Genomic DNA, 9,141 nt, shown 5'->3' with positions numbered 1-9,141 from the left:
ATATCCCGCTAAACCCTTCCTGTACATGTATCAATGCCGATGCCTTTCATATGTTGTATTTATACCAGCCTACACCATTTCCTGTGTGAGTTCATTCCTTACACACAGCATCCTGCGTGTCAAAACATTACACCCTATGTCCCATTAAACACTTTATCCTCAAACCTTAAACCTATAACCTCAAGTTTGGACTCCACTACCCTGGGAAAAAGACCTGATCACTACCCCTCATGGTTTTATTAACTTCGATAAAGTCACCCCTCAGCCTCCATTCCCAGTGTAAAGAGCCCAATTTTATTCAGCCTCTCCTTCCGGATCATCTGCTCCAACCCTGGCAACTTCACTGTAAACCCTTTCATCTTTCCTTGAGCAGGGAGAAGAGGAATGAATGCAGTTTGTGAGGTTTCGTCTGTGTGTATTAACGTGGTTAATGGGTAGAGAGAGGATGAACACATCCCCTTTATCCCGCCAATTTAAAATGTGAAAATATCGGTTTTGAAGCAGTGTAAGAGGAGATTGTATCTTTCTGTGCATGTTTGCTGGAAATGTTCAGCTGTGAACTATATGTCCTTAAAAAAAACGGTGTTTGAGTTAAATGTTCACTGATTAACATTGAGGTAGAAAAAAAAAGTTTCTTTGTTTGGGAGTTGAAATTCATGAACATATGGATTGGAGCTGAATCCGCTTGTGTGGTGCTGAAGCAGCTTGTGTGGTGCCGTGGCTTATTTGGCTAATGTGCCTTTCTAACAATCAGCATAGCTGTGGTTTGAGTCCTACAGGTGCCTATGGCTTAGATTGACAGTATCTCGTCCAAACCTCTTGTAAATAGTGCCAATTGCTTGGTTCCTGAAAGGTGAAGTGGCTTGCTTTTTGGAGTTAAACTCAATGCATTATTATTCCTCTGCTCCCACTCCAGTTCCCTGAGCCTAACCCAACTGGCTGTTTTGTTTGTTGCTGTTTTGTGAACTGTAACAATTAACAATTGTCAGCTACTCAGAGAGAGAAATTTTGATAAATATCCCGATTTGTCAGATAAACCTGATCACTTTGCCTAAGATGACATGATTGAAATGCATAACTAATCTAGTTCCGATTAACAATCTGTGGAACTGAAAGGTTACCTCTCTTCTGCTCTACAGATGCTGCTAGGCCTGCTGAGTTTCTCGGTCAATTCCTGTTTCTCTTTCAGACTTTCAGCATCTGAAGTTCTTTGACTTCTGTTAACTTGAATAATTTCTGGGGCAAAACAGTCCATCTATCAGCTCCAGAGCTTCTTTCCTGCTCCTGAAAAATCAGTCATCACAATAAACGAGCTGAATAGAATTCCCATTCCCTGACCGAAACCGTAACCCAGCCTGCGGCAGTGAAAGCGCCAAATCCTAACCACTGCATCACCAGGAAGGGCACTTCAGACTCTTGTATCTGTTCTCACCGACACTGCTTCTGACTTTTTATTTCGTACCACTTTGGCTGCAGATCAGTTTCTCCCTTTCACCAAAATTCCCTTTGCCTTTTTAATTACCTGCTGCACCTGCAATCCTACTTTTAGCGATTCATGCACAAGGGCACCAAAGTCCCTCTGCACAGCAGCATGTGCAATTTTTTTACCATTTAAAACATAGTCCATTTTGCATTATTCCCCCCAAAATAAATGTCCTCACACTCATCAACATTGTTCTCCATCTGCCAGGCCTTTGCTCACTCACTTAGACTATCTACATGCCTCTGCAGACGTTTAGTGTCTTCTGCACACTTTGCTCTATACACGTCTTAGTGTCATCTGCACATTTTGACACACCGCACTTAGTCCTCAATTCCAAATCATCCGTGTTAATTGTAAACAATTGTGGTCCTAACACTGATCCCTGAGGCACACCACTAGCCACTGAACGCCAATGAGATTTAAAAAAAAACACCCATTTAACCCTACTCTTTGTTTTCCACTGGTCAACCAATCCTCTATCCATGCCAATACATTGCCTGTAATATGGTGCAACTTTATCTGATGTAGCAGCCTTTGTTGTGGCACTTGCCTTCTGGAAATCCAGATACACCACATCCACAGGTATCCCATTGTCCACATTGCAAGTAATGTCCTCAAAGAATTCCACCAAATTAGTTAAACAAGACCTACCCTTCATGAACTCATGAACCCCAGTGGGAAAATTTATATCCAGATGTCTTGCTATTTCCTCCTTTAATATAGATTCAAGCATTTTCCCCACTGCCGAAGTTAAGCTAACTGGACCAAAGTTACCGGCTTTTTGCCTAATTCCTTTTTTAAACAGTGATGTCACATTGGCTGATTTTCAAGCTGGGGATCCACCCCAGAGTCCAGTGAATTTTGGTAAATAGTTGCTCGTGCATTTGCTCTGTCCCCAGTCACCTCTTTTAGTATCCTGGGATACAGTTCATCAGGGCCAAGAGACCCCCATGTCTACTGTTTGCCACATTACCTTGCCCACAACAGCCTCCTCAGTGATAATGATAATCTCTATCACAATCAGTGAGAGTTTCACATCAGAGGTGAATTAAATGGAAGACACATTGAAATACATTGCTTTCATTAGCTCAGAAACAGTACTGCAGAAATGCTCTTTATTGAAACATACAAGTGTTATTGGCGATATAACCGACTGAATGCAGAAAGGCCCGTTCCCTTCTGGGGCCGCCTGGGAACGGAGTGTCTAATATCAGAATGGAGGGCGCACATTTAACGCAGAGTCGAGGTAAAATTTATTCTCTGAGATGGTTGTGAATCAGTGGATTCCTTTACAGAAGAAGGTTGTGGAAGCTGGGCCACGAAGTAGATTTAAGGCTGAGTTTGAAAGATTTTTAGCAGCAAGGGTACCAGAGGTTAAAGAGAAATCCAAGAAAATGCAGTCCAGGATCATCAGGTCAGGATTGTTGGCCGAAGAGCCTGTTTCCACACTGTAGGAATTCCCTGATTATCTGCTCATTTAATAGTGGAGCAGACTTGATGGGCTGAGTTGTCTCCTTCTCCTCCAAAACTGCATCATGTTAATATAAAGCTGCAAAACTGACCAGAGCAAATTTTGCTTAAAAACAGGTAGATCCCATCGGGATACCGAACCTCAGTGATATTTGCAAAGGACAACAAACAAAGAAGCAGTCATTGTCAGAAGTGGGATTAGAACCCACGCCTCCAGGTGGAGACCAGAACAGCCAGCTTTGCAGGGGAAAGAGTCTATTCCTTGAGTCTGGCGCCTTAGACCACTCGGCCATCCCGACACACCTTGGCTGCTCCAGAGTGATCTGTATGCCAGGGTAAACAGGAAAAGCCAGAACAGCACCCACACTGAGCCCGGCTCCATTAGGCCCACAGTCACCTCTCACAAACCACCGTTGCCCTTCACTTTTCCCAACCTCCCCCTTGTTCTTGTCTTAAACAATTGCATGTCAGGAAATTGTAGCTGACATTGCTGATGCAGATCTGTAATATAGATTGAACTGACACCGCCTGGTCTATGACATAATTCTACATCTAAAGAACAGTCAATATTTCATAGTTACTATTGCAAATAATAACTATGAACACGGCGTGGCAGTGAAGGCACTGAATCCTTATCAGCAGACTGTGAGGGAAGACGTATACCTCTCCCACCCTGGTCACTGCCTGATTCAGCATCCCATCTCTCATCCTTCTGCACATGATCCCTTCAGCTCCATCTTGTTGTTGTCGCATTGTCTTGGTTAATAATGCACAGACTATCCTGCCATCTATTACATTGCAGTTTCTAATGCATGAAACCTTACCTTACAGGGCACAGCCTTCGCTCTGTAGCGCAGTATTGAAAGCAATGGCCTTGTAAAGCACCAGTCATGAGTTTACTTCTAACTGGAGGAGATGAGAATGTTTGTACAACTGCCGCATCCGATAGACGAAGGAGGGTTTTCAATCTTGCCTGACATTATGCCAATGTCATTTCACCCACAGTCCAGCAGTGAGGTGAGGTGAGGTATTATAAACTGAAGGTTGACAAGGAAACAATGGGGGACCAACACAGAGAGGGGAGCGGCTGAATGCTTTATTTCTTTGCTGTAGTCAGATTCTGGTTTTGAAGTGTGAAATGGGACTATAGAACCCAAATGGATGAAATCCTACTTTCTCGGGGTTGGTCTCTGCTGAGGCCTCTGTCACCTTCTGGGAAATGTGTCTGTGTGTTACCTTCTGAGGGTGAAAATGTGGCCCAGTTCCCCAAGGGAACGTGAACGTCTCAAACAGCCAGTCCATCACCCTGTCGCACACAAGGCTATGGGCCAAGGCTGGAAACTGGGATGTTGAGCCTCTTTCTCTGCTGTAAAAACACAATGATTCAATCATTTTGGAGGAGAAACAACTGTCGCAGAATGTCAAAAAAGCCAGGAGTTGTGCCATTAAGAAATGATGCACACCAGTCTTTCGCTCGCCGTGGTGGTCTAGTGGTTAAGATTCGGCGCTTTCACTGCCGCAGCCCGGGTTCGATTCCCGGTCAGGGAATCAAGTTTTATTTTTCCTGATGGTGACAACGCAAAGGAAGTGCAGCTCTGTCTGCGATCCTTTCAATGTCAGTTCCTGTCCCCAAGAACATCGCGGTCCATGTTCCAGCCGCTTAAAGAGGGGAAAGGTGCCTTAGCCGTCATTGCTCAGTCAGGTTACTCACCTTTGTGTTGTGCTGTTAGCAGGGACATCAGCAGTAAGGGGAACATTCACAATGTAAACGACCAGCAAAGATAATCACAGTCGCCACTTCAATTCAATTGTCTCCCCGTTGTGACGCAGTGAGTTTCACTGCCATTTGTCATCAGGAAGCTACAATTCACCCGATCGAGTCTGCTCAGCCAGTCAATGAAATCACTGCTGATCTGACAAATGTCAACTCCGCTTTCCTGCTCTTCCTCCATAACCTGAGCTAAACTCGAGCCTAATCACAACATCATATATTACCGATATTTTTCGGAAGTTCAGATGACTTCAGTGACCTGTGCATGTTTGCATGAAATTGAATAATATGAAATATTGAAAGAAAAGCCCTTCCCACAGTTCAACCCAGTGCAGGGTCAGCCATATGACAAAAGTAAGAGAGCAAAAATGTTACCTCAATTTCTCCCAGCACAGATTTCTCTCTTGATGAGTTGAATATTTGCAGCATTTTTCATTATAATTGTGACATTTTCATGGAAAGATCCTCACTCAATCCACAAATAACTGTGCTTCCAAAAACTATTTTGCCTCAGATTAAAATTGCCTGTGTATCTTTTCATACATCTTGAGGTCCCAATAATCCCTGCTCCATGTCAATAGAAGCTGCTCCGGGTGAGGTTGGAGCTCACAGACTCGGTATTTCATGCGCCACTAAATCGTCATAGAAGGACTGCGCGTTCACCGACTGTGTCACTTCTATCTGTATCCCCCGGTCACTGTCTGATTCACCATTGTATCTCTCATCCTTCTGTACATCATCCCCGTGGCTCTATCTCGATTTTGTCACACTGTCTTAGCTCATATTGCACAGACTACCCCATCATCTATTATCACAGCATTTGTCTGCATGCTCATTGCCATCCCCATTTCCGGTTATATCTTCGTGACTGGGTCACTGAGTTTCCCTGGTTCTGGGCCCGGGAACTGGGATTATATGGTTGTACGCAGCAATGGTTACTTCCTTTTGTGAGGGAGCTGATGAAGTATCCAATGTTAAACTAGATTACTATTGAAAGGTACATTTCAACAAGAGCCAGCACTATACACTGAGTCTTTGCTATTTCCTAGAAATCTATTAATCTCAGTCTCCAATATAATCATTGATGGAATCTCCACAGTCCCTGGTAGCATTGTAATTACAGATTCCAGCCCTCTGTGAATCTCCACATTACAGTGCACTGCTTGGAAAGTATTCCTGTTGTGGATCTGCGACTGTAGTTATTACCCTTTGCATGCAAGCTCATTCATGAGGTGCCGTGATCGTATAGTGGTTAGTACTCTGTGTTGTGGCCACAGCAACCTCGGTTCGAATCCGAGTCATGGCAGTGGGTGCTTGCTGTATTTTTTGTTTTATACCTTGTGCCATGGGCTACAGAAATGCGGCAATTATCAAACATTTTTACGTGAAAATCTTCTTTGAGGTGGTGACAATCATCTGTCATCCCCGGCTCTCTCATATATCTGCATTTGATGTGTCAGAATTCAAACCAACCACTTGGAGAATTCTCTGCCACCCACAATCACTAACTCTACTTTCACTTCACTGAGACACTGCACGATCTAACATCCATTTTCACATTGACAATTGTTCATTCTGTCTTGTTGCGGTCAGTGTTGCTGCGTGAACGTGGCCTGTCTCACCACCGGGAACTTTAAGCCAGGCAAAATATTTCGATACTGGGACGGTAAGATCAAGACTCATGGAGCAGCTTGTACTAACATGGACCAGTGATTATTGGAACATCAGTCTTACGAAAACGACCCATGGCATTAATGAGCTAAATGGACTGCATCAGAAAAGACCAGTTTCTGTGGCTTTCTGCATCATTTATTGGATTTGTTCATTTGGCTACAATGAGAGTATTGTGCGCAGTTTTTTCATTCACGCCATGTTGGGATGTGATAGCACCAGAAACTGTGCCGAAGAGATTTACCAGGATATTGTCTCAGCTCAAGAGTTTCCATTATGAAGAGAGATCGAACAGACTGTGGTCGTTTTCCTTGGAGCAGAGGAGATGTACAAAATAATGAGGGGAGAATATATAAATGCTTCCCTTGATGGAGGGATCGATCACCAGGGGCCATAGATTTAATGTAAGAGGAAGGAAGTTTTGAGTAAATTCGCAGAAAAACGCTTTCAGCCAGTGGGTGTTTGGAATCTGGAAGCCACTGCCTGCAAGTGTCCTAGAGACAGATATCCTGATGACATTAAGAAGCATTCAGATGTGAATTTGTGATGCTGTGGCATTGACGATTATGGGCGAAGCAATAGAAATAGAATTTGGATACTGAAGCGATTGTATTTGATTGGTGCACATTTAAAGGGCAGAGGGGCATTTGTACCTGATGCCCTCATTAGCATTGTGGTCAGTATCCCCACCTTTCACGAGGGAGACCAGGGTTCAATTTCTTACTGGGCCCAACCCAAGCACTTTTGGGGCCTTTCAGCAAAAAGGAACCAGCTTCGATTTCAGCTTCAGCTGATGTCAGCATGGAGTTTGAACATTTTCACCATGTCTGCGTCTCAGTGCTTCAATTTCTTCCCACGGTCGAAACGTATGCAGGTTAGGTTAATTGAACACATAGAACACAGAAAAGTACAGCACAGGCCCTTCGGCCAACAATGTTGTGCCAAAATATTATCCTGCTCTCAGATCAAACCTACCCTGCATACTCTATATTTTATGATTGCCCATGTGCCTGCCCATGGCTCGCTTAAATGTCCTGGATGCACCTAACTCGAATGCCGCCGCCGAGAGTGCATTCCACGCACCCACCACTCTCTGTGTAAAGAACCTACCTCTGACATCTGCACAATACCTTACTCCAATCACCTTAAAAGTATGCACTCCCCCAGCCAATAATAGTCACTTCCGCTCTGGGTAAAGGTCTCTGGGTATCTATGCTTTCTATGTCTCTCATCATCTTATTTACCTCTATCAAGTCACAGCTCATCCTTTTTCTCTCGAAAGAGAAAGGTCTGAGCTCCCTCAACCTTTCCTCATAAGACCTGCCCTCCAGTCCAGGCAGCATCCTGGTAAATCTCCTCTGCACCCCCACTAATGGTTTCAGATCCTTCCTATAATGAGGCGATCAGAACTGAACACAATATTCCAAGTGTGATCGAACCAGGGTTTTAAGCAATTGAAGTATAACCTTGCAGCTTTTAAACTCAATTCCCTGGCCACTGAAAGCCAACACACCATACTCCTTCTTAACTACTCTGTTAACTTGGGTAGCAACTTTGAGGGGTCAATCGATGTGGACCCCAAGGTCCCTCTGTTCCTCCAATCCTGCAATTAACCTTATATTCTGCATTTAAAGTCAACCTTTCAAAATGAATGACTTCACACTTTTCCAGGTTGAATTCCATCTGCCAGTCCTTGGCCCAGCTTTGCATCTTGTCAATGTGCCATTGCAACATCCTACAGCCCTCCACACCACCCGCCATGCTACCACCCTTCTGTCATCATCAAACCGATTAACCCACCCTTCCACTTCCTCATTCAAGTCATTTATAAAGACCACAAAGAGTGGGGTTCCCAGAGCAGATTCTTTCAAAACACCACTGATCGGCAAGCTTCAGGCTGAATAATTTCCATCCATTGCAACACTCTGGCTTCTACTGCACAGCGAATTCTGTATCCAGACAGCCAAAGTTCCATGAATCCCATGTCTCCTAGCTTACTAAATGAGCCTACCTTGAAGAACTAAATCAAATGTTTCTCTAAAATCCATGTGCACCACATCGATTGCTTGATCTTCATCTATGTCATTTGCCACATCCTCAAAGAATTCAGTAAGGCTTCTGAGGTATGACCTGCCCGTCAGAAAGCCACACTGACAATCAAATTGTGCTTGTCCAAATAATTATAAATACTGTCTCTCAGAATCCTCTCCAATAATTTGTCCACCACAGAACGACTGACTGTTCTGTAATTCCCAGGATTATCCATATTCCCCTTCTTGAACAGGAGAACAGCACTTGCCTCCCTCCAATCATCTGGTATTATTCCAGTAGGCAGTGAGGACGCAAACGTCATCACCAAAGGCAAAGCATTCTTTCCCTCGCGTCCCATAGTAACTGTCGGCTTATCCCTTCTGGCCCAGGGGACTTATCTATCCTCATGTTTTTCAAAATCTGTAACACATTCTCCTCCTAACATCAACCTGTTTGAGTGTATCTGCCTTTTTCATGCTTTCCTCACAATCTTTAAGGTCCCACTCACTGGTGAATACTGAAGCAAAGTATTCATCAAGGCCCTCCCGTACCATGTCTGACTCTGACCACAAGTTTCCTCCCACTACCCCTGGTAGGCACCACCGTTACTCTGATCATCCTTTTATTCCTCATATAAATGTAGAATGCCTTGGGATTTTCCTTCATCCAACTGTGGATCCGTGGGGACTGTGGGAGGAGTTACAATTCCCCATCC

The 9,141-nt window shown here is 44.1% G+C and overlaps 1 non-coding gene across 1 annotated transcript; it reads right to left on the bottom strand.

The window, feature by feature from the left end:
- Window positions 1-3,137: 3,137 nt before the first annotated feature.
- On the bottom strand, window positions 3,138-3,252 carry trnal-caa (transfer RNA leucine (anticodon CAA)). Its single transcript has 2 exons — window positions 3,215-3,252; window positions 3,138-3,183 (listed from the first exon to the last, which is right to left on the bottom strand). It is a non-coding gene; the product is annotated as a tRNA-Leu (tRNA).
- Between the last annotated feature and the right edge of the window lie 5,889 nt (window positions 3,253-9,141).

Source organism: Stegostoma tigrinum, unplaced genomic scaffold, assembly GCF_030684315.1.
Source record: "Stegostoma tigrinum isolate sSteTig4 unplaced genomic scaffold, sSteTig4.hap1 scaffold_92, whole genome shotgun sequence".
Lineage (NCBI taxonomy): Eukaryota > Metazoa > Chordata > Chondrichthyes > Orectolobiformes > Stegostomatidae > Stegostoma > Stegostoma tigrinum.
Note: the sequence above shows the minus strand (reverse complement) of the source record. Positions and strands in the feature narration are given on the sequence as shown.